We start from the raw sequence: 25,955 nt of genomic DNA, 5'->3' as shown, positions 1-25,955 counted from the left end.
TGAATCACTGCTGTACACCTGAAACTAATACAACGTTGTTAATCAACTATACTCCAATATAAAATAAAAATTAGAAGAAATAAACAATATACTTCTTTGGGATACAAACAGTTGGCAAACTATAAAGAAAAGGAAGGAAAAAATAGAATTCAAGATAATGTTGACCTGAGGGTGACAGATTATCTTACATGGATGGTCAAACAAACTGGTAACATTCTACTGTCTAAGATGAGTATTCTTTTTACTTTCTTCTTTAAATTTTACATATATTATATGTAATATATATAATGTATATATACATATATGTATACATATTTTAAATACATTATTTTTCTGGATAATATAGTTTGGAATGTTTTTTAAAAACAGTGTTTGCAAAAGAGAACGAGTTTAGTTTACGACTGAGACGCTCCAAATCTCAAACCCTCTCACATATTAGGAGGTGATTTTGTCCCTCTGATCCTCTGTGAGCAGCCCAGACCTCTCCCCAGCTCTTATCCCCCTGTGGATCATGGGATTAGTGGAGACCAAAGACCATGGCTGGACAACTCCTGTGGGTTGGCTGCCCTGTTCTGCGCCCTGCACAGGCATCAGAACAAGGGAACCTATGGGGCTGGGTGGCGGAATGAGGGACTCTTCCGATTTTCAGTGCAGCCCAGCCCAGAGCCTTACAAAGATGAAAAGGAACAGAAAACAATATGTGAGGGCCCTGGTCTTGGACAAAGGGGCTGCTGTAGCTTTTCACAGAACCTGACAGATATTACACCACGGTTCAAATGGGTCATACACACATCGGAGTTCATACATTCTTTTTTAAAGTATCCAAGCTTGTTAAAAAAAAAAAAAAAAGACAGAAGAAACAAAACAGACAGAAGGAATGTGCCAAAGACAATAAAAGAAATCCAGGATTCAGTCCCAAGAAACAGCAGGAGGTAGGGAGAGGAATGGGGACCAGGTGAAGTTTTCATCTTAGAATTTCCACGTAAATCTTCTGATGTGTTTGAACTGGGCAATTTATCAATACAATAAAAAATCATGCTCTGAGGGGATGAGAAAAACATGGTGCCCCTTAGAAAAGGCAATCAGGAGTTACAAAAGTTGAGAAGGCTTGAAATACCAATGATACTGCAATCTTCCTTGAAAAAGGAACTTCTGGAAAATGTACTATTGCTCCACCACTGGAGGAAAATGTGAGCTGGCAGAATGGTATAACGGAAAAAGAACACCAGGCAAGAAACCGGGGATCTGTTAGGGAGCTACGCCCACCCAGCATGTGGTAGGTGGTAGGAAGGGTATGGATGGGCTGGGCCCTCCGCCACCTGGAGGTGTGAGATTCTCAGCTCTGCCACGTACCGGCTCTGTGACACAGGGCAGGCTGACAGAGGGCAGGCTTGTCAGTCGTGAGCCTTAGTTTTCTTATCATTAAAGTGGGAACATAAAAATGCCCACTTCAAAGGGTGGTCGTGAAGATTAGACAAGCATTGGAAGCATTTAATACCCAGTGGTGCATAATAAATGTTACGCCCCAGGCCTCAATTTCCCAACTATGCAATTGCAGGAAGGAATAAAGGAGCTCTAGCCTCACCAGCTTTAAACTTGTTTCCCTGCTGCGGTCGGCAGAACAATTCCCTCCTCCCCAAAAGGCCCGCTTCCTTAATCCACGGAACCTGCGACTGCATGATGCCATATGCCAAAGGGTAATTACAGCTGCTAATCAGCTGACCTTGAAATAGGGAGACACTCCTGAGTTATCCCAGTGGGCTCCATGTCATCAGGGTCCTTGGAAATGGAAGCAGGAGAGAGAATCCTGCCATTGCTGGATCTGAAGGTGGAGGAAGAGGGTTTGAGCCCAGAAATGAGGATGTGCCTGGGGGCTGGAAAGGGCAAGGAAACGGATCCTCTCCTAGAGTCTCCAGAAAGGAACACAGTCCTGGAAAACCTTCATTTTAGCCAGCGAGTGACTTACTTCTGCTGCAGCCCCCCAGGCGGGAGCCGGACAGGCAGCAATGGAAGCAGCTCGGAGCACGGGCAAGGGAGCCTCCCCTGCAGAGCGCGGCCAGGCCCCGGGACACAGGACCCAGCTCCCAGCTCCTCCAGCCGGCCTGTTTCAAGAGCCATTTAACTCTCCATTAACCTGATGTGATGAGCACAGAGAAATGAACTCCCGGCAGCAAACGCATTGCAATTTACGGCACCCGCTAACCGATGTGCGAGTTTCTGCTTACTTCCCTCACGCCCTTCCTCGCCGGTGGGTGCATCGGGCCCTCTCCTCTCGTCTCCTGCAGTTTTCTATTTAGCTGTTATTCCACTCACATTTCCCATCCCACAGTCTTTTCTCGGTTGTGCAGTTTGCCGTCAGCACCCATATCATTTTTGCAAACCTGACCGAGGTTTCACAACAAAAACCCCAAGACCCTTCAACCTTCCACTCATCCCACTTCGAAATGTTCGCCAAAAGCAAGTATCCTCCCGCATGAGGCGTGCGGTGAGGAGACCACTCGGTTGGCACTTGATGCTCCATTTTTAACTTCACTGACCAAATATCAGAGCAACTTCTGGCCCAGGCACCACCTTGGCACTCAGGACACAACGACAGCCACAGTCCCTGCCCCGAGCAAGCTCACCGTCTGCAGCCACAGGCTCTCGCAAGGAACTGTCTTAGGTTACACGCCTTCATCTCCTTGGGCTCGGGGGCATCTGTCCCATGGGGGTGATGAAACAGTTCCCCTCACAGGGGCTGAAAGGTGCAAATAAACCCAAGCATGAAGCACTATCTCGAAATGGCCATTATCTTATTTGTTAAGGATTTCTCATAGCTGAGCAGGTTTCCGCTTCCCTGAACGCAGTAAGAGAGCTCTAAAGACTGGACTTTCGTTAATGGAAAAAACAAGCCAGATGGAGGTGAGTGAGTAAAAGAGCAACATACAACTATTTCTTTACTAACTAATTACTAGGACACATTCGCCTCCAAACTCGCTCAGCAGAACAGCCTCCGGGAGACGCTCAGTTGTTTTTCAAGGAGATGGTTGTTTTAATAACCCAGAGACAAGCTACGTCACTCCCCCCTCCCCTTTACAATCACAGCCGTCGGGGGGCGACCCTCCGTCCAGCACATCCACGTGCACACAAGCCCTCCCTGACCAGACTTCACCAAGATAAATAATGCTCTCGTCCGTTCTTGAATTACTCTGACCTCTCTGACAGATGCTGGCGTGCATCTCTGGAACATGCGTCCTTAATAACAAGGGAAGAAACATCCCAGGCAGCGTAGGCTCTCTTACAGACGCCACAGATACGCAGAGGGATTTCTACAGGAAGGCACGTTCATGCTCCTGGCAGGCAGCCCTCGGTCACTGCCTCTCCCCTACTGTGCACACCCCCCAGTCCTGCCGGGGAACCTGCCTCCTGGCAGCACCCCTCTGCCACCCCTTAGCGTTGCCCCCACCCCTTAGCTCCCACATTTCAGGGATGTTTTCTCAGATGCGCATGACAAGCACTGAAACCCACCAGTTCCAGGCTTCTGCGGTGTCTTCCACGAGTTAACTGGCCCCCCTTCCAACACAGCCCCTGGTGCTGAGGTCTTCTTCTGTGATTTCTCGCTCCGTGGAGCCTGGTCTGTGGATACGCTGTAGCGGCTAGAGCCAGGCAGGGTAGAAGTTGGCCAAGAAGGAGTCGGTGAGCTTCCCTCCCAACTCTCAAAGCGCCGTGTGCTACTCATCCACGGACCAGGTCAGTCCAACCTGACTTGAAAAGGCAGCTCTTGGGCAGAATGTGTTCGGGGGCGCGGTGTTGCGGGGCAAGCTCACAAGAGGCAGCTCTAGTTTCCGTTCCAAAAGCAAAAGAAACACCATGCCTTCATTCTCTGCAAATGGTCCGCTAGATTTCCCAAATCTCCCAAAGCAGTTTTCTAGTTATGTGTGTTTACTGGCCAACTTGTCTCCAAATATTAAAGACTAGCTCCTCAAAAATCATGCTATCAACCCACGGGGCTTTGCATTAAGAGTACCTATAGTGCTGAGAAAACTGGACAGCTGTATGTAAAAGAAAGAAAATAGAACACTCCCTAACACCATACACAAAATAAACTCAAGATGGATTAAAGACCTAAATGTAAGACTGGCTGCTATACAACTCCTAGAGGAAGACAGAACACTTTTTGACATAAATCACAGCAACATCTTTTTGGATCTGCCTCCGAGAATAGCGGAAATAAAAACAGAAATAAACAAATGGGACCTAATTAAGCTTAAAAGCTTTTGCACAGCAAAGGAAACCATAAAGAAAATGAAAAGACAACCTACAGAATGGGAGAAAATATTTGCAAATGATGCAACCAACAAGGGATTAATCTCCAAAATATAAAAACAGCTCATACAGCTCAATATCAAAAAAAACAACCCAATCAAAAAGCGGGCAGAAGACCTAAATAGACATTTCTCCAAAGAAGACATAGAGATGGCCAAAAGGTACATGAAAAGATGCTCAACACTGCTACTTATTAGAGAAATGCAAATCAAAACAATGAGGTACCACCCCACACCGGTCAGAACGGCCATCATCAAAAAGTCTACAGATAATAAATGCTGGAGAGGGTGTGGAGAAAAGGGAACCCTCCTACACCGTTGGTGGGAATGCAAATTGGTGCAGCCACTATGGAGAACAGTATGAAGGTTCCTTAAAAAACTAAAATAGAGCTACCATATGATCCAGCGATCCCAATCCTGGGCATATATCCAGAGAAAACCGTAATTTGAAAAGATACGTGCATCCCAATGTTCATTGCAGCACTATTTACAATAGCCAGGTCATGGAAGCAGCCTAAATGCCCATCAACAGATGAATGGATAAAGAAGATGTGCTCTGTGTGTGTGTGTGTGTGTGTGTGTGTGTGTGTGTGTATACATACAATGGAATATTACTCAGTCATAAAAAAGACTAAAATAATGCCATTTCCAGTAACATGGATGGACCTAGACATTATCATACTAAGTGAAGTAAGCCAGGCAAAGACAAATATCATATGATATTGCTTATATGCGGAATCTAAAAAAAAGATACAAATGAACGTATATACAAAACAGAAACAGACCCACACACATAGAAAACAAACTCATGGTTACCAAAGGGGAAAGGACTGGGAGGGATAAATTAGGAGTTTGGGATTAACCGATACACACTACTATATATAAAATAGATAACCAACAAGGACCTACTGTATAGCACAGGGAACTATATGCATTATTTTTAAATAACCTATAATGGGAAACAATCTGAAAAAGAATATACATATATATACATACACATATACGTATATATACATATATAACTCATTTTGCTGTACACCTGAAACTAACACAACACTGTAAATCAACTATACTTCAATTAAAAAATAAATTAAAAATAGCACCCATAAAAAATAACTTTTCAAGAGAAAACCAAAATCGCCTACTCGCTCACTCTGAGTTTCCTACTTTAAACTGGGGACAAAAATACATCTGTAAGACCCATAAATGCAAGGACTTATTAGTATATAGAGTAACTTAGCTAGAATGACAATATTGTGCTCCAGCAAATGGTTAATGCATAAAATTATCGTTTAAAAACTGCACTAGTGGGGGCTTCCCTGGTGGCGCAGTGGTTTAGAGTCCGCCTGCCGATGCAGGGGATGCGGGTTCGTGCCCCGGTCCGGGAAGATCCCACATGCCGCAGAGCGGCTGGGTCCGTGAGCCATGGCCGCTGAGCCTGCGCGTCCGGAGTCTGTGCTCCGCAACGGGAGAGGCCGCGGCAGTAAGAGGCCCGCGTACCGCAAAACAAACAACAACAACAAAAACTGCACTAGTAAGCTCAGAGCAGAGGGTTCCTAAGCTTTTTAGTTGGATGGCGGTGGTGGCTCCAGTGAATAGCTACAGACAGAAAGGAAAGTCCTCCAGTATGGAAAGGGAGACAAGGCAAAACGTTTTTGGAGGGAAATGCTGTTGACTATGAAACTGACTAAAACTGTTATTTCATGAAGAGCATTAGAGGTGAAATAAGAAAATTGAAATATATTTATTCTTTTAGACCAATGCACTCCAGTAAGATTTACACGGTGGCTGCCTCAGAGAGCCTGTATTTCGGGGAAACAGATCTTCACTTCCAGAAGCTCCGACTGAGACCTTCTGCTACCAGTCTCTGCGTCATCAGCTATGCCTGCCAGACACTGCCGGGCAATGGGACCCAGACATCAGCAAACATACCCTGAGCTAGACAGGCTGGGCCACCACAATCAATAAGAAATGAGAACACATTGCAAGTCCCAAGGTGGATAAATAAGAGGAAATCCACATATAGGACATTTGTTCTGAGTAAATCCTAAGAGTTCTCATCGGAAGAAAAAATATTGTTTTTGATTTCTTTAATTTTGTATTTATATGAGGTGATGCATGTTTACTAAACTTACTGTGATAATCATTTAATGATATATGAAACTCTGGGGGCAATAAGTGGGGGAGGCTCGGCTATATGCCTCAACGAGGCACTGGTGTGGCCCCGAGGCTCCACCAGCTCATGATTTCTATGGAATCCAGCAACAGGGAAGACAGAATGGAGGAGATATGGGACTGACGGTGCTGGTCCCCTGACCTCCGAGAATGGGTGCTCCAGCCTGCTGGGAACAGGACTTCTAAAATGACAAATATGTCTGGAAGGCTGTGGTCCAAGGCCATTTTTGCTGACTATAAGCAGGGTCTATGGAACCAGAGGGAGCACACAGCTCTCCTGAAAATTGATGGTGTATATGCTCGAGATGAAACTGATTTCTATCTAGGCAAGAGATGTGCTTATATGTACCAAGCAAAGAACAACACAGTAACTCCTGGTGGAAAATCTAAAACCAGAGTAATCTGGGGAAAGATAACTCGCGCTCATGGAAACAGTGGCATGGTTTGTGCCAAATTTGGAAGCAAGCTTCCTGCTAACGCCACTGGACACAGAATCCGTGTGATGCTGTACCCTTCAAGGATTTAAACTTATTGAAAAGTAGATAAAACTGTGGATTTGTTCTCTTGTAAAAAAAAAAAATGATATGTCAAATCATTATGCTGTACACCTTAAACTTATACAGTGCTGCATGTCAATTATATCTCATTAAAACTAAAATAAAAGTTACAAAAAAAAAAGAAATCCACATCAAGATGAATCACTGCATGTGAAACTGCAGTGGTAACAAGAAAAACGTAAAAGGAACCAGAGGGAAAGTCAGATTACCAGCAAAGAACAACAATTAGGCTGACAGTTACTACAACAGCAACAGGTATCAAAAAGTAATGGAATTGTGTCTTTAGAAGTGCTGAGGAAAACAACTGTTAACCTAAAATTCTCTACCCAATTAAATTACCATTTGAGAGTATTTTTTAGATAGACAGGGGCCTCTGTGCAGAGATTATCTCCTACTTATGCTTACTGAAATAACCCTAAATGCATCCCAGCAAGAAGTAACAGAACCTGGAAAGAAAATGGTAACCAAAGTTGGTAAATTTAGATGTAAAAGGTGAATCAGCATAAGTACTTACAATTAAAATAAAATGGACCTTAAAATGGGGTAGCAGGGATTTGACACTCAATTATTTTCAGCAAGTCACAGTGTCAGAGGGAGTTTGTGTCCTTCAGGAGAATGGTAAATACCCTTTTAAGTATGTTTGTTAAAATTTGCAAAGAACAGAGATATAAATTCTAAACCAACAGAGAGAGAAAAAAAACAAGCCCTGTATTTTTGATGGAATGCAGGAAGGTTACAAAAAGAAGAAAAAAAAAACATGGTGGCAGGAAAAGTAAATAACATGGCAGAACAAGTCCAACTCTAAGTGCAATCACAGTAACTCTAAATGGAACAAACTCACTTATTAAGATAAACGTGGATTACCTCTCACACACACTCAGCCTTAAACTGCTTAAAACATGACACAGAAAAGTTGAAAACAAAAAAGTAAAAAAATTATACCAGCAAACAATACTGCAAAGAAAGCCGGTGTAGCAATATCGGTACAATGTGATACTGAGAGCAGCATCAGACACGTTGGAACCCAAGGCAAAAGCACCAACAGAGATGATGCATTTAAGAACAGAAGAACCACCTACCAAGTTATGATAATCATGAATTGTTATGCACCCAATAATAAAGTAGCAAACACTTTCCCAAACCAAATTCACTTTATTCTGCTGAAATGGCCCCAAAAACGAGAGACAAGAAAGCCAACCCGCTGGTCAGAGGGACCCACTGGTGGGACATATCATGGCCTTGAGGGAGTCTGACCATTATAAAAGAATCATTATTTTAATTACAGAAATGAGACTATTTGGGGGAGTTAAAAGTGAACAGAAGGCTATGTATTATTCAAGAGTGACCATAGAAATTATAGATCTAGATTTCATTTAAGAAGCAGGGAAGGACTAGACTCATAAGATAAATGAGAATGAGGCAATTGTGGGGAGACATCAACTATTTTATGTTTTCCCTACTGAGGCCCATTTGTTTAATGTAAAAGTCATATTTTTATATACATTAAATTCAAGAGTGTCCTTTTATTCCCTTTGCAAAAATTAAGAAGAAAATTTTTGGCCTCGCCACGAGGCATGTGGGATCTTAGTTCCCCAGCCAGGGATCAAACCCGCACCCCTTGTAGTGAAAGCACGCTGGACCCCCAGGGAAGTCCCAAGAGTGTCCTTTCACTGACAATGTGTTCAGTTGAATGAAACGAAGTCCCAGTGCTCGGGTGGGTGGTTTCAAAGTCCCCATGAGAGGCTCAGAGGCTACCAGGAGGACAGGAGAGACTGACCACACGGCCACCCTGCCCCCTAATGCGGGTTCCTGTCCCGCTGTCACCTGGAGAACCAGAGTCACACACAAACAACACAATCCACAACAGCTAGAAGTGTGCACGCTGCAGATGAGTAAAAGAGGGAAAGGATAGAAGAGAAAAAAGACAACGAAAGGGGCAGAGAGGGGCAGAGCAAATTTGATGAGTGGTAGGTTCCAACGAACCTGAGAGAGATGAATTCCACTGTCGTGAGCAGGCTGGAATCAGGCCTGTGATGTGCGTTAGGAAAACTATAATTAGCGGCCAGGAAGCCCCATGGTCATGGCCCTTTACGACTGCCGTGGTCATAAACACACAACTTGAGGCTGGGCACCGACTCACGCCCGAGGGCAGTTACACGCTGCCGCCCGTCGTCTGGGCCTCTGCTTCGATGGAAAGAGGTCACTCCAAGGCCGCCTCTTCCCCAAACGCCTGTCCTGCAAACTCTTATTTTACCCTTCGTTAATCTCACCCACCCACAGCTCCACTCCTAGGTGGGAACTATTTAGCTACAATTACAGAGATGCTCCAGACACAACATCCTCCCAGGGCAGTGACGGCAGCTGATCTAAAGGCACCGGGAAGCTTTACAAAACACAGATGCCTGAGAAACACAACACAACCAACCCCTCAGATGCCTGGGTCCCACCCCCAGATGCTCTGACGCAACTGGCCAGGGCGTAGTCTGGCATCTGGGTTTGTAACCTCCCCAGGGATTCTTCTATCAGGCAGCTGGGGCGAGTGTCACAGGGCTCAAGGGCTCATCCTCGGCACGGGTTTACAAGACCCCTTTCACCTCCTAATAAAAGCCGAGGAGCAGGGAGCAGACCTTATTCCCTGCTCTGAGCACTGCTGGTCTCTAATCCTCCTGCAAAGAAAGACCCAAACGTCTACCCTCCCACCTTCCCATTTCAAAGGGCACCTCTGAAGATGTTTGTCAAGAGGTTGAGAGCAAAGGCGAACGAGCAGTGTCTGCTTTCTGCACATCCTGTCACCAGCCTGCCCCCGGGAAAATCTAATAATTAGCCGAGCTCAGACGTCACTGGGGAGGCTCGGCGGCGCGTGTGTGTGTGTGTGTGTGTGTGTGTGCGTGCGTGCGTGTGCGTGCGTGCGTGTGTGTGTCCGCCCGTACAGGGCGAGGAAGGAGATGAGAAGGCTTCCGAAGGTACCAGAACAGCCTATGCAGCCCCTCACAATCATGTCAAACCATCCCTCCCTCGAGAGGAAGAACACGACTCCGCTGTCAAGGCCAGGGGGCACGTGGACAGCACCCCACGCCCATCTGGTTGCAGGGATGCTTCCCTCCGAAGCTCCAGGGGAGCTGGGGGAGAGATGTCGGGCCAGACTGTGCACGTGGTCTCTCTCTCCCAGCCGGTGGTGCTCAACTGGGGGTAACTTGGGGCCCCTCCCTCCCCAGGGACACTTGGCTTTGCCCATAGACACTGGCACAAATGGAGGGTTGTTACTGGCACCCAGTGGGTGGAGGCCAGAGATGCTGTTACGCATCCTACGGGGCACAGAGTGGCCTCCCGCGGCAAAGAGTTATCCAGCCCAAAACACCCACAGAGCCGAGGCTGAGAAACCATCTCTGAGCAATGGCTCAGCAGGGATTCATCGTGCAATACCAATGTGCAATGTTATACGACAATGTGAGGGTTATGCGACACCTGGGCCCCATCACTTAGTGACCCTGTGAGTTACCTGGTTAAAAATAAATCCAAACCCAAACCCTACACAAGAGAACCCTTGGAAACAACAAGAAACTCCCAGAGACATTTCAAAGTTGAAAAGGAAGCGAGCGGCCCAACCATGGACTCAGTTGGCCAGAAGGAAGGCATCTCATTTCACCCAGAGAAGTTCCTACGACTCCTCCAGAAGGAGCGTGTAAAGCTCTTGATCATTAAGAGTGTTTTAAACACACGCATTAGACCCAGACAGACAGGCACTTGTTGCATAAAATTACATCATCTTTGAACTGTCCTATTTGCTAGGAGCCACAAAAATAAGGGAGGATTTTTCAGAAGTGACTTTGTTTCACTCATGAAAAACATTATTGCTAATCCCCGGGAATAAGCACAGATGATGGAACATCCACAAGCCTCTTCGCAGCCCCCTCCACCACTCCCAGCACCTTGACCAATAGTCCTGGGGCGGGGGGTATGGAAACGGTAGCTGGTGCCGCCACATCCCACGCCTGGTTTCCCCCAAACAGCCCCCTCCGGCTCCCAGCCCTGCTCAGACTATGGTGAGACCTCCAGCCGGAAGAGGGGAAGCCGCGTGAGACGGGCAAACCACCACCAAGAGGCTACTCCAACTGTTCAGGGTTAAATCATCCACACAAGTCTGGGCTTGGTGAGTAAATACAGCTTTGCCTGGGCTCCCAGCGTCCAAAGCTGAAGAACATCTATGCTCAAACACCAACCATCTGATGAATGCTTCTGTGTTTTGGACATTCCCTTGTCCCAGTCAACCTGCTGTGGGTCACAAAAAAGAACATCTGTGATGCTGGGGGACAAAAGAGAACCAAGCCTCCCACACAAGCCTTCTCTCAGCACAGGAACTGACCAGCCCAAGGCGAAGCACCCTGGAGGCTCAAGGTCTCTCTCTCATTTCTCCCAGGCTCATCCTTATGTCAGGGATTCAAATGCTGGCAATCAACTGCTCAACAGCAAGACGTTCTGCACAGATGCGTAACTATATATACAGCTTGGCGTCTTTTCAATGCTGAATAATTTCTGACGACTGAAGGGGAAAAATGAAAACAGCTTCTTTGGCCCATGATCATACCACTCAATGTCTGATGGTTCTCACGTGAGTCAGAGAAATGCCAAGACAGTGTAGTCGGGAAACAGTCATACCAGGCAGCATCTTCTAAGCATTTCTATTTCTCGGACTCTTGATTCTGCGTTTGAGGATAAAAGTTATCCAAATCATACGACGTCACTAACACCACGTACAGTGTATACATTTGACAGACCACCCCCTCCAGCATCAAATGTATATTTTGAAAAGAGAAGTGTTATTTATTCCCGCATTACAAACTGGATGCGGTTAACCGTCTAGCGGAGTTCAAATTATCCAGAAATACGTGCTACGGCTACATATATATATATTTTTTGGCCGTGACGTGCAGCATGCGGGATCTTAGCTCCCCGACCAGGGTGTGGAGCCTGTGCCCCCTGCAGTGGAAGCGCAGTCTTACCCACTGGACAGCCAGGGAAGTCCCTCTGGCTACAGTTTAATTATTTTTTAAGAAAAGCCACATGAACGGTGTCTGTGTCACTGAAATTCACAAGCTCCTTATTTTAACAGCAGATGACAGGCTGACAGCCGCCCTCCACAGTATGAAAGATTCCCACGTGCCAGGACAGACCATGCTGAGGGCAGAGGAAGGGCTGGGTCTTACATCTCTGGGGGGAGTGAGTGTGGCCTGAAGCTGATGGCCGCTCACACAGCATCGCTGCTTCTGCCTGAAAGGCCGCCTGGGCGCCCACAGTGATACAGGAAACAGGCAGAGAGGAGGCTGCCCGCGCACAGGGACAACCGGGTGTGGCACGACCCCAGCGAGGGACCCCCTGAACCTCAGAGCTAACAAAACAGGGCGATCTGATGGCCCTCAGTCGTCATCAAAATATTCATACTTGACCTCACCTGGAATCTCAGGTCTGTATGAACTGTCCTGAGGCGATCACTTACAGAGTCAGAAATTCCCCGCCAAGAGATTTTAAGATAATGTTATAGCTCTTTCTCAAGATAAAGATGACAAAACCTTCACTCATTCAACAAATATTTACTGAGTGCTTGACAAGGGCAAGGACGTGCAGACACACGTATATACCCGATAAGTCAGAGATGGGAGATCCGAAATGCCACTGAGGGATCCCGTGAGACCCTCAAACTGCAGGCTGGAGTAGACACCTACCAAGGAAGCACTTTCGAGATTTATACAGCTGAGTAATCGAAGCTGTGTGGGCAGAGATCAACAGAGCAGAACTGCACCCAGAAACAGACCTACACACATACGTCCCCTGATTTCTGACAAAGGTACTCGATGGAGCAAAGACAGCCTTTTCAAGAAATGGTGCCAGAACTGGAGGCCCATAGGCAAAAAATGAACCTTGACCTGAGTCTCACACCTTATACAAAAATGAACTCAAAACGGACACCATGGATTGAAATGTAAAACGTAAAACTTAACCCCACCCCCAAAACAACACAGGAGAAAATATTTAGAATCTAGGTCTAGGCAGAGCTCTGAGAATTGATACCATAAAAGGAAATATTTATAAATTGAACTTCATCAAAATTAAACATTTGCCCTGGGGAAGACCCTGCTGAAAGGATGGAAGACAAACTGCAGAGCGGTAGAAAATACTTGTAAACCATTTATCTGACCAAGTATCTAGAAGAACTCCCCAAACTCAGCAGTTTTAAAAAAAACCACACAACAGTAAAATAAGCAATCTAATTAGAAAATGGGCAAAAGACATGAAGAGCCAAAGAGGACATACAGATGGCAAATATGGCCTGAAAAGTTATCCAACATCATTAGCCATTAGGGAGACGCACATTAAAACCACAAAGAGATATCACCTATCAGAATGGCCAAAATGAAGTGACAACAGCAAATGCCAGTGAGGACGCAGAGCGATGGAGCACTTGCGCATGCCTGGTGAGAACATTAACTGCTGCAGCCACTCTAGAAAACAGTTGGGCACTTTCTTTAAAAAAAAAAAAAAATGCAACTACCATGTGACCCAGGAACTGAGCATTTATCCCAGAGAAATGAAGGCTGATGTTCCCACAAAAACCTGCACACAGACGTTCACGGCAACTTTATTCATAACAGCCCTAACCTGGAAACAACCCAGATGTCCTTCAACCAGACTGGTTAAGCCCCCTGTGGTGCATGGTCACCGTGGACCACTCCTCAGCTATAAAAAGGCGCTGGACTTCCCTGGTAGAGCAGTGCTTAAGAATCCGCCTGCCAACGCAGGGGACACAGGTTTAAGCCCTGGTCCGGGAAGATCCCACATGCCACGGAGCAACTAAGCCTGTGTGCCACAACTACCGAGCCTGCGAGCCACAACTACTGAGCCCGTATGCTGCAACTACTGAAGCCCCCACGCCTAGGGTCTGTGCTCCGCAACAAGAGAAGCCACCACAATGAGAAGCCCCCGCACCGCAACAAAGAGTAGCCCTCGCTTGTCGCAACTAGAGAAAGCCCACACGAGGCAACGAAAACCCAATGCAACCAAAAATAATTTTTTTTAAAAAAGGGGACTTCCCTGGTGGCACAGTGGTTAAGAATCTGCCTGCCAATGCAGGGGACACGGGTTTGAGCCCTGGTCTGGGAGGATTCCACATGCTGCGGAGCAACTAAGCCCGTGCGCCACAACTGCTGAGCCTGCACACCTAGAGCCTGTGCGCCACAACAAAAGAAGCCACCGCAGTGAGAAGCCCATGCACCGCAATGAAGACTAGACCCTGCTCACCACAACTAAAGCCCGCACACAGCAATAAAGACCCGACGCAGTGAAAAATAAATTTTTAAAAAGTTTAATTTAAAAAAAAAAAAGCACAGACCACAGATGTGTCCACAACCTGGGCAAATCTCCAGAGAATGCTGCTGAGTGAAAAAGCCAGTCCCCAAAGGTTACACAGCGTGACTCCACTTGTCATATTCTTGAAATGACACAAGTATAGAAACAGAGACCACAGCAGTGGGTGCCAGGGGTGCAGGATGGGAGCTAGGACAGGAGGGAAGCGGGTGCGGCCATAAAAGATCAACGTGAGGGATTCCTGTGGTGATGGGACCGTTCTGTAGCTTGACTGAACCAATGTGATATCCTAGTTGTGAGATCATACCAGAGTTTTACGTTACCTAATAAAACTTGGGGAAGGGACTTCCTTGGCGGTCCAGTGGTTAAGACTCTGCGCTTCGCATGAGTTCGATCACGCAAAGGGGGCATAGGTTCAATCCCTGGTTAGGGAACTAAGATCCTGCATGCCCTGCAGTGCGGCCGAAAAACCAAAACAAACAAAAACTTGGGGGAAACAGGGTAAAGGGTACATGGGACCTTTCTGTATTATTTCTTACAACTGCATGAGAATCTGCAAGGGCCTCATGAAAGAGTTCAGAAAAAGAGTGCTGGGGAAGGCTTCAAGAAGGAGGTGTCATTTCTGGGAGAATCTTAAAGGATGGGCTGCATGTCACTAAGTAGAGGTGGGACTCCAGGTACAGTCCGGGGGGAGCAGGGGTGAGGTGGGCTGAGAGGGCCTGTGCTCACTCTGTGCTCACTCTCACTCTGCCCTCCTTCTTCCTAGAATTTTCTCAGTAGAGATGAAAGCAGCAGCTTAATGAACACTTCCAAAGTAGAAATTTTATAGAGCAGCATTAGTGGGTCAGAGCAAGCAGCGGATGCCCTTCCTCCTGGACCCACTCCTCCTCCGGCAGCTTCCCCAGTGGCCCCCCGTCCAGGCGGCTGCACAGAGCTCCCGTCCACCCCTCCAGTGCCCACCTGCCCACCAGCCTCCTCCTTCCAAGTTCACAGCAAAGGAGGAGGTGGGGCTTGAGCCAAGGTCTGGAGGACAGAGGAGAGGGGACGGTTGCTGGGTCAGAGGCGTGCGTAAGTCCCAGCCTGGCCAGGACCCGCGGTGAGGGGGCCGCCCGGCCTTCACTAGCCTCGTTGAAAACCTTGATATGATTCCACCTTGATTTCCCCAAGATATGGCTCCAGGGCCGGGTTCTGGGCACCAGCACAGGCCTCGACAGGCCCATCCCTTCCAACAACAGTGAATCAGCCATTAGTGCTATTTATGGTTGTTTAACTGCACACACACCCTTTCTTCCCAGACAGCAAGACTGTGCCATTTACAGCTAAAACATTTTATTTTTAAGTTTTTTTGGCTGTGTTGGGTCTTTGTAGCTGCACGCGGGCTTTGTCTAGTTGTGGTGAGCGGGGGTTACTCTTCGTTGCAGTGCGTGGGCTTCTTGTGGTGGCTTCTCCTGTTGCAGAGCACGGGCTGTAGGCACGTGGGCTCAGTAGTTGTGGCTCGCGGGCTCAGTAGTTGTGGTGCACAGGCTTAGCTGCTCCACGGCATGTGGGATCTTCCCGGACCAGGGCTCGAACCCGTGTCCCCTGCACTGGCAGTTGGATTCTTCACCACTGCGCCACCAGGGAAGCCCCATGGCTGAAGCATTTAAAGCTGTCCCTGCCAAGGCCTCCTGTGCTTCCTGCCCTGTTCCTCACCCTCCAGGCCCCTGAGCTCTGCATCGCCCGGCCTTGGGGGTCATTCCCTTGGTTGATGGGGCTCTAGTCCAATCGTACCCCTGCCCTCGGGGTGTGGGCAGGACACACAAAGGCCGTTTCCCTCCAGATCCCTGTGTTGACGCTGCACGCACACGCACACACACACCCCAGACTCATGTTTCAGCGTTTGGGAAAAGGACTTAACCAGACACCTCCAGTTCTTCCTGCTTCCACTCCATCCCATGTCACCTCGTTATTAAGTTAGCAGGCACATAACTGAGACCACTCAGGACACCGGATTGCTCTCCCCATCCTGCTCTCTAGCTTGCCACCCTCCCTCCAAACTCAGGTCAGCAAAATAGAGCAGGTGCTGCGTGTTCCCTGAGGCGCCCACAGAGCCCGCCAGGCTCCCACATAGGACGGCTGCCTCATCCACCTGGCCTGCCCGTCCTTCTGTCCACTAGTCAGGGCCTCGGCCAGGGCCGAGGCCTGAGCGACTCCGCGGCGGCCGATGACAACCTAGTCAGGGCCCGGGAGGCGCCCAGGCATGAGGACTCTGCCCATACATGCTTCACACCAACTGACCCACACACATCTTTTTCTTACAAGGGGGACCATAAACTCTGAAATCACAGACAGTGCTATTAAAGTGTAGCATGACAGCAATAAAACCCTTTACTATGTTTGCACACCTTTGTTTCCAGACATTATGGACACCTGAGAGCTTGAATATAATGACACACAGAAAAATGTCCTCACCCACTGGGTGAGAAAAAAGTAGAAAGACTGTCTTAATCCACTCAGGTTGCTCTGACAAAATACCAGAGACTGGGGGGCTTAAAGAACAGACCTCACCTTTTCCGACGGTGATGACCTCCCCACGAGAACACGCCTCTCGCAAAGGATCTCCTTCATCCCTCTCCAGAAGAGAAGAGGAAACACAAGAAGAAGCGGCTGGTGCAGAGCCCCAATTCCTATTTCATGGATGTGAAATGCCCAGGATGCTATACAATGACCACCGTCTTTAGCCAGGCACAAACAGTAGTTTTGTGTGTTGGCTGCTCTACCGTCCTCTGCCAGCCCACAGGAGGAAAAGCAAGGCTTACAGAAGGATGCTTTCAGACGGAAGCAGCACTAAAAGCCCCTGGAATCAAGATGAATGGGAAACCATCCCAATAAACACATTTTGGATTAAAAAAAAAAAAAAAGAACAGACATGATTTCCCACAGTCCTGGAGCCTGAGAAATCGAAGATCAAGATGCTGGCAGATTCCTTGTCTGGTGAGGACCCGCTTCCTGGTTCATAGACGGCCAGGTCCCAGTGTGTCCTCACGTGATGGATGGAATGACGGTGCTTGTATGGGGTCCCTTCTTAGGGGGACACTAATTCTTGTGAAGTGGGAGAGGCTCCGCCCTCATGACCTAATCACCTCCCACAGGCTCCACCTCCTCATAGCATCTAATTGGGGATTAGGATTTAACATGAACCTGGAGGCAACACAGACATCCAGGCCACAGCAGCCACCCCAAGAGAAGACAGTGAGGAGGAGGCACAACGTGGAGAAGCCATGAAAAGGAAAGGCTCTGAGGTCATGGGGGGTCGGGGAGCCACAGAAGGAGGCAGGGATGAAGTGCTGGGTCAGGAGACAGTACACATAGGGTTACTCTGGGGCCCAAGAACGGTCACATCCTGTTTTGGCAACGCGGCACAGGGAGCTATCGTGAGGCCCACCCCCAGTAAACAGCTAGGAATGTTAGAGAAAATGTAACGAGCAAAAATTTATACACAGCTGAACTCACACACACAAAGAAGGAAAATTCCCTAGTGTCCGCAGTGCCTAAGGGATTGGAAACCACGAGCACAAGGGTATGTGTTAAGGGGGGCAGGAGGGGATGGTGGGAGTTACCAGAAATAGGCCAGGGGTGTAAGAAGAGGCTTCGATCAATGCACCAAGGCAACCCATTGCAGAGATGCACCCCCACTGAAAGTAAACTAAAAATCACTCGAGGAGGGGACAGTAAGCTTCTGCTCAGGACACTGGGTGGTGGAAAAAAATCTCCTTTGAAATATGAAAATACCCTAGGCCTATACAAGTTCAATGTCCAACTGACACCCATTTGGTACACAACTCCACAAGCCAAAAATTAAGGACTGTATTTGGACCAATGATACCACCAAGGCCTCCAGAAAAGACCAACACAAAAGCTCCCTAGGAGGACATTTCGACAAACTTCATGGAATTCCTACTAAGAAGGACTTGTAATAAAATCCACTGTAAGAGTCACCAGATCAGACAAACTGAAGGCTTAGTAACACCAAGAACTCAACAGAACTGAAAAAGACTGACTTTAAAATGTTTAAAGATGTAAAGCAAGAACTATGAGATGATGAAGAAAGAAGAAACTATGAAAATAGAACAAGCAACTTTTGAAAACTTCTAGAAATGAAAAGTTAGTGGATGAATAAAACTGTAAAGAAGGGAATTAGTAACTTGGACAAGAAATTATCCAGAATGTAGCACAGAGAGATAAAAATATCTTAAAAAAAAAAAACCAGGTAAGTGAGATGGCAGATGGAATAAGAATGGCCAACATAAGGCCCACATAAGACTAACAGGAATTCTAGAAGAAATACAGAGGATGGGGAAGAAACATGATTCAAAGAGATAGTTTCACTACAGAAGACTATTCAAAGAGTGAGAATTTTTCAGAGTTTATGAAAGACAAAAACTCAGATTGGCAATGAGTGTTGAGTAAAATAAAAATAAATCTAGATACATTTGATTCAAACTACAGAATACCAAACACGCAGAGAAAAGCTTAAAAATAACCAGGAAGTAAAGACAGATTATCTACAAAAATGAGAATTATCTAACAGCAGACCTCTTGATAAGCAACATAGGGCCAAAAGATAATAAAAATACTATCTTCAAAGTGTTAGAATTCTATGCCCAACTAAATATCTTTCAAGACTGAGTATGAAAAGTATTTTAGACAATATCATTTACTAAAATAAACCACTAAAAGATCTATTAATAGATCAGCAAGAAGGAAACTGAACTCAGAAGGAAGGAGCAACACTCAAGAAGCAATGATAACAGACTGGAAAATGTGCAAATGAATCTAAATAAGAATCAGCTATGAAATCAGTCAGCTTAGGTGGGGAGATGATTTTTAAAAGATGAAACTGAAATACTGGGTAACAATAGTATGAAAGGAGTTGGAGTTGAAGCTTTCTAAGATGCTTGTATTATTCAGGAAAAGAATATAGATAGTGATTAGTTTTAGACATTGAGAAACATGCATGTTAAAAACGTAAGAGTGATCATTAAAATAATAGTAATAGAATGTATAACTTCCTAACCAAGAGAGAGAACACAGGAATTAAAAACTCAAGAGAGGGGTCTTCCCTGGTCGCGCAGTGGTTGAGAGTCCACCTGCCGATGCAGGGGACACGGGTTCGTGCCCCGGTTCGGGAAGATCCCACATGCCGCGGAGCGGCTGGGCCCGTGAGCCATGGCCACTGAGCCTGTGCGTCCGGAGCCTGTGCTCCACAACGGAAGAGGCCCGCATACCGCAAACAAAACAAAACAAAACAACAAAAAAAACAAAAACTCAGAAATCAACATTAAAAAATAGAGGGATTTGCCTGGCAGTCTAGTGGTCCTATGCAGGGGACCATGTGTGGGTTTGATCCCTGGCTGGGGAGCTAAGATCCCACATGACTTGTGGCCAAAAAAACAAAACACGAAACTGAAGCAATATTGTAACATATTCAGTAAAGGCTTTAAAAATGGTCATCAAAAAATCTTAAAAAAAATAAATAGAAAAAACAAAGAAAAGGCATGGAGGGTGGGATAGAGACGCAAGAGGGAGGAGATACGGGGATATATGTATAGCTGGTTCACTTTGTTATAAAGCAGGAACTAACACATCATTGTAAAGAAATTATACTCCAATAAAGATGTTAAAAAAAGAAAAGGCGTGGAATATAGAGCATAAAATACAATGACAGAAATAAATTCAAACACATTAATAACCACAATAAATGTAACTGGATTAAATTCACAAGTTTAAAAAAAAGATTCCCAGATTCCATTTTTTTTTTAAAAAGGTAGCTATAGTTCATTCAGGAGAAATACACCTAAAACATAATGGTGTAGAAAAAATAGAACTTACAGCAAAAAGCAAGATATCAGAATAAAGAGGTCATTATCAAATGATAAAGGCAACAACTCATCACACAAAAAAGTTCTAAATCTTTATGCATTCATATTGAAAATCTAAAAAGCAAAGTGACAGATTACAAAAAGAAAATTTAAATGTAGAACTCTAATGGGTGATTTTAACACATCTTCATCTTAAAGAGATGTATTTAGCAGACAAAACAAAACTATAAAGGATATAAAAATCTGAACAACACAATTAACAAATGATCTGATACTTTTTCTTTTTTCCAAATTGTGGCAATCTAGTAATGGATTAAACTTACAACCATCAAAATAAAATAGAACTGAAAATATCAGAACGCATCCTATACGGCAAAAAAATAAGCATTTTAGTGAAACCTTTCCACCATTTGTTTATTCAGTGATGGTATAAAATGTCCTTCCTGCTGCGAGTTATAGTTCAAGTTTTAAAGTCTTCAATCTAATGGATTCAACATCTTCACCCAAAAACTGGAGCATATACAATTCCTCTCAAGCACTCAAAAAACAGTTAAAAAATCTGATCATTTACTTGGCACAAAAGGAGTCTCAACCAAACCCAGGGAATCAGTATCATGTCCTGAATGGTGATGAAAGATGTCCCCCAAGAGCTATCTGACAGCTAGTTGGTTCCTGTGGTTCCATTCACTAACCCTAGTTCCCAGGAGTGATCTAAAACACGCCTCTGTCCCTTGCAAGTGTCAACTAACTTGGCTAGTTATTATTTGTTAGTCTAGCATGTACTCAAAAAACCTTTCAGTAGAACGAAAGAAATACAGTTGAGTGAAAGCACTTGGGCAATCTTCAGGAAGTTGGAACTAAACTAAGGTGAACTATTTTCAACCTTTTGAGATATTCCACCATAGAGAGAGTACTAGAAGAAATATACACCCCAAAAAAAAGGGCAAAAAAATTTTGAGCTTTGCACAAGCGGTATATGGGGGTTTGGGTGCATGGACATGGCATGAACAGCACAGGAAGCCAGCCAGCAAGGAAGCTGTTAACCAGAAGGGACGATTCCAGAGGCGTTAATACTATCAGCCTTCTTTTAAGCGTCTCATCTATCTGTGGAGAAAGCAACTTTTCCAAGACACACCTCTACCAGTTCAAGAGGACCAGAGGGCCTGTGTCTTCTCATTCTTCTCAACTGCCTTTTAATTCACTGCAGGGTTTCCTGCCAAGGGGTGGGAACCCCAGCTGGGAGACAGGGATGGGCCAGGCAGGAAAGGACCTCTGTGTCATGCTAAAGGGCTAAGACAATCCGGCCCAAGGCAAGTTTGTTTGTTTAAGCCAAGCATTAACACTGTCGGATTTGGGGGATACAGAAGGTAAAACAGAAAACGGAATGACTAGAAGTAGTGCTTCCTTTAATGTGGTGACCACAGACTGTCTGCCCTCAAATACTCATTTGAGAGATGAGTGAAAGCGTGGATAAAATCAAAATGTTTAAGAGGTTAAAATGAACCATTTTAAAGTGTACAATCCAGTGGCATTTCGTACATTCACAACGCTGTGCAACCATCACCTCCATCCAGTTCCAAAACACTGTCATCACCCCAAAAGGAAACCCCAGCCAGTCTCCTTTCTCCCTCCCCCAGTCCCTGAAAACCACTAAGCTGCTTTCTGTCTGTGGATTTACCTGTCTGAACATTTCCTATAAATGGACTCACACAACATGTCTGGCTTCTTTCACTCGGTGTATTTTCGAGGTTCGCCCATGTAGCATGTACCAGTGAGAAAGAATTTCTAAGACCATGAAAGAGCAGCCGGCAATTGAGGGTGGGGAGGAGGAGGGGTAAGGATAATTGCCATCGCTTAAGCCGGGGTGACTACAAGGACAGTGGCACCATTAACACGGCCGGGAAAGACAAAAGAAGGTACAGGTGGGGGCAAAGGTGACCAGTCTGTTCCTGGACAGTCTGAGTTTGAAGGGTGACCAGAAACCCACCCTGGAGGAGGCCACCAGGCGGCTGAAAGCACAGTCTGCAGCTGCAGAGAGAAGCCCCGGCGACAGAGCAGAGGGGCACAGAGATGCACCGTGTGACTGTCCCCCGAGGGGCACAGACACATCTGCAACCAGGCCTGTCGTGGAGACACACGCACAAACTACCCTGGCCTTTCTCAGAATGTGGCACATCGTCCACTTACCAAACTTCAGAGGCGAACAATAACCAGTACGGCTCAGGACAGAGAAAACATTATCCTCCCTCTAGAGCGAGACCCACGAGAAAGTTTGTTCTGGCTTTGCTACAAAGGGCCCATTCACGGAGACCCCAGCTCGAATTTTCTGATTAGCATCTCCTCCGCCACCTCTGAACCCTGTGTGGCTGATTCATCCTTCTCTGCTTCCAGAACGGTCCACCAGCGTCCGACCCTCCTGAGACTCTGTTTCATGCTTCGTTGGAAAGTGTGGTGTCAATATGCAGCCCCACCAGTCTGACTGCGACTCTGGAGATAAAATACTATGATCGTGTCCCAAGTGAGCCATCCTTCTGAGTAATTTTAAGCTGTAAAGAAAGGGAGGGGCCAGCACCCCACCCCTTCCTCACAGCCAGCCTGGGCCTCCAATGTCAGTGATCATTTCTCACCCCAAAGAGCTTTTCGTGACCAGAGGCCAGGTCCTTCACAAATCCATTTGAATGTCTGCAAAAGAATCCCTGCTCGCTTTCAACACATGTATTTACTTATGTGTGTATAATTTACCTATTTATACAAAAACAAACACGCATATAAAATTTATAAAATATACTTCAAAGTTGTTGTCCGTACCCTTAAGGTCAGGCTCAAACTGGAAATTTTGAGAAAAGGAACCATTACGGCCTGCCTCCTGGCAAACTCGGACCAAAGCGGAAAGAGGGAAGTAAGTTATTAGAACGCGTAAGTGTAGAGGTGAGATCACAACCAGAGGAGGGTCCCCCCCCCCCACCCCGGGACAAACCTGCCCAGGTTCCCCCGCCTCCGCCGCGAAGGCACGGCTCCACGCTCTCATTTTCATCCCCCACTCACCCGGCGAGTCCCCGATTTCCCCCGAGGGCAGGCACTGCTACAGGCACCCCCAGTGACCCAGACAGAGCCCACAGAGTATTCACAAAGGGGACAGTGATGAGGGCCGAATAACTAGAACATGCAGCACTTTCACGGAAGTGGCGACATACGCAGAATTTACCCAAATCCATAAGGTGTCGGATCAGTAAACAGCTTGAGGGCAGCACCTGTGCTGCCATATTCACATCCGCTTCCCCCAGGGCCCAGTCAGGGCCTGAGCGAAGTGTGGGTGGTAGGGCAGATGGACAGATGACCGAGGACTGGCTGAATCAGGAAACAAATCCAAAGGAACCATGAAGTACTAAGTGACGCTGTTGGCAGGTAACACACTGGCTTTAGCCATCATCTTAAAGCCCTCACCAACAGCTTTTAACTTCATCAATAGGCAGGATATTTTCCAAGAGAACATTCAGCTTTAATCTTATAATGGAAGTCAACAACAAAACAGGATTTGCATTACTGTAGCAAATGAAAAAAAATACATACGCATTGTCTAGACTGCTTTGCTAGAACACATTCACTCCTTAAAATTCAAAAGAAATCTGTGTTTAAATCTTATTGGCTACATCGTTCTCAATGGTGAAAAACTGAAACCATTTCCACTAAGATCAGGAACAAGACAAAGTTGCCCACTCTCACCACTATTATTCAACATAGTTTTGGAAGTTTCAGCCACAGCGATCAGAGAAGAAAAAAGTAATAAAAAGAATCCAAATCGGAAAAGAAGTAAAGCTGTCACTGTTTGCAGATGACATGATACTATACATAGAGATTCCTAAAGATGCTACCAGAAAACTATTAGAGGTAATCAATGAATTTGGTAGAATAGCAGGATACAAAATTAATGCACAGAAATCTCTTGCATTCCTATACACTAACAACGAAAAATCTGAAAGAGAAATTAAGGAAACACTCCCCTTTACCACTGCAACAAAAAGAATAAAATACCTAGGAATAAACCTACCTAAGGAGACAAAAGACCTGTATGCAGAAAATTATGACACTGATGAAAGAAATTAAAGATAATACAAACAGATGGAGAGATATACCATGTTCTTGGATTGGAAGAATCAACATTGTGAAAATGACTATAGTACCCAAAGCAACCTGCAGATTCAATGCAATCCCTATCAAACTACCAATGGCATTTTCACAGAACTAGAACAAAAAATTTCACAATTAGTATGGAAACACAAAAGACCCCGAATAGCCAAAGCAATCTTAAGAAACACAGAGCTGGAGGAATCAGGCACCCGGACTTCAGACTATACTACAAAGCTACAGTAATCCAGACAGTATGGTACTGGCACAAAAACAGAAATAAAGATCAATGGAACAGAATAGAAAGCCCAGAGATAAACCCACGCACATATGGTCACCTTATTTTTGATAAAGGGGGAAAGAATATACAATGGAGAAAAGACAGCCTCTTCAATAAGTGGTGCTGGGAAAACTGGACAGCTTCATGTAAAAGAATGAAATTAGAACACTCCCTAACACCATGTACAAAAATAAACTCAAAATGGATTAAAGACCTAAATGTAAGGCCAGACACTATAAAACAGAAGAAAACATAAGCAGAACACTCTAGGACATAAATCACAGCAAGATCCTTTTTGACCCACCTCCTAGAGAAATGGAAATAAAAACAAAAATAAATAAACGGGACCTAATGAAACTTAAAAGCTTTTGCACAGCAAAGGAAACCATAAACAAGACGAAAAGACAACCCTCAGAATGGGAGAAAATATTTGCAAATGAAGCAACTGACAAAGGATTAATCCCGAAAATTTATAAGCAGTTCATGCAGCTCAGTATCAAAAAAAACAAACAACCCAATCCAAAAATGGGCAGAAGACCTAAATAGACATTTCTCCAAAGAAGATACACAGATTGCCAACAAACACATGTAAGGATGCTCAACATCACTGATCATTAGAGAAATGCAAATCAAAACCACAATGAGGTATCACCTCACACAGGTCAGAATGGCCATCATCAAAAAATCTAGAAACAATAAATGCTGGAGAGGGTGTGGAAAAAAGGGAACCCTCGGGCTTCCCTGGTGGCGCAGTGGTTAGAAGTCCGCCTGCCAGTGCAGGGGACAGGGGTTTGATCCCTGGTCTGGGAAGATCCCACATGCCACACAGTGGCTGAGTCTGTGTGCCACAACTACTGATACTGTGCTCTAGAGCCCGCGAGCCACAACAGCCGAACCCACGTGCTCCAACTACTGAGGTCCGCGTGCCTAGAGCCCATGCTCCACAACAAGAAAGGCCACCGCAGTGATAAGCCCATGCACCGCAACAAAGAGTAGCCTCCACTCACCACAACTAGAGAAAACCCGCGCACAGCAACAGAGACCCAACACAGTCAAAAATAAATAAGTAAAATACATAAATTTATTTAAAAAAAAGGGAACCCTCTTGCACTGTTGGTGGGAATGTAAATTGATACAGCCACTATGGAGAACAGTATGGAGGTTCCTTAAGAAACTAAAAGTAGAACTACCATATGACCCAGCAATCCCACTACTGGGCATATACCCTGAGAAAACCATAATTCAAAGAGTCACGTACCACAATGTTCACTGCAGCTCTATTTACAATAGCCAG

At 45.7% G+C, this 25,955-nt stretch overlaps 1 protein-coding gene and 2 pseudogenes across 7 annotated transcripts in view; 2 read left to right on the top strand and 1 right to left on the bottom strand.

Moving 5' to 3' along the window:
• MTCL1 (microtubule crosslinking factor 1) overlaps positions 1 to 25,955 on the bottom strand; it is a 123,215-nt gene that overhangs the window by 83,732 nt on the left and 13,528 nt on the right. The gene's annotated exons all lie outside the window — the stretch shown is intronic.
• Positions 6,547 to 7,020, top strand: LOC137203473 (large ribosomal subunit protein eL33 pseudogene; annotated as a pseudogene).
• On the top strand, positions 16,949 to 17,240 carry LOC137204143 (small ribosomal subunit protein eS27-like; annotated as a pseudogene).

Source organism: Pseudorca crassidens, chromosome 12, assembly GCF_039906515.1.
Source record: "Pseudorca crassidens isolate mPseCra1 chromosome 12, mPseCra1.hap1, whole genome shotgun sequence".
NCBI classification, from domain to species: domain Eukaryota; kingdom Metazoa; phylum Chordata; class Mammalia; order Artiodactyla; family Delphinidae; genus Pseudorca; species Pseudorca crassidens.
The sequence above is the reverse complement of the archived record's forward strand: the minus strand, read 5'-3'. Positions and strand labels throughout refer to the sequence as shown.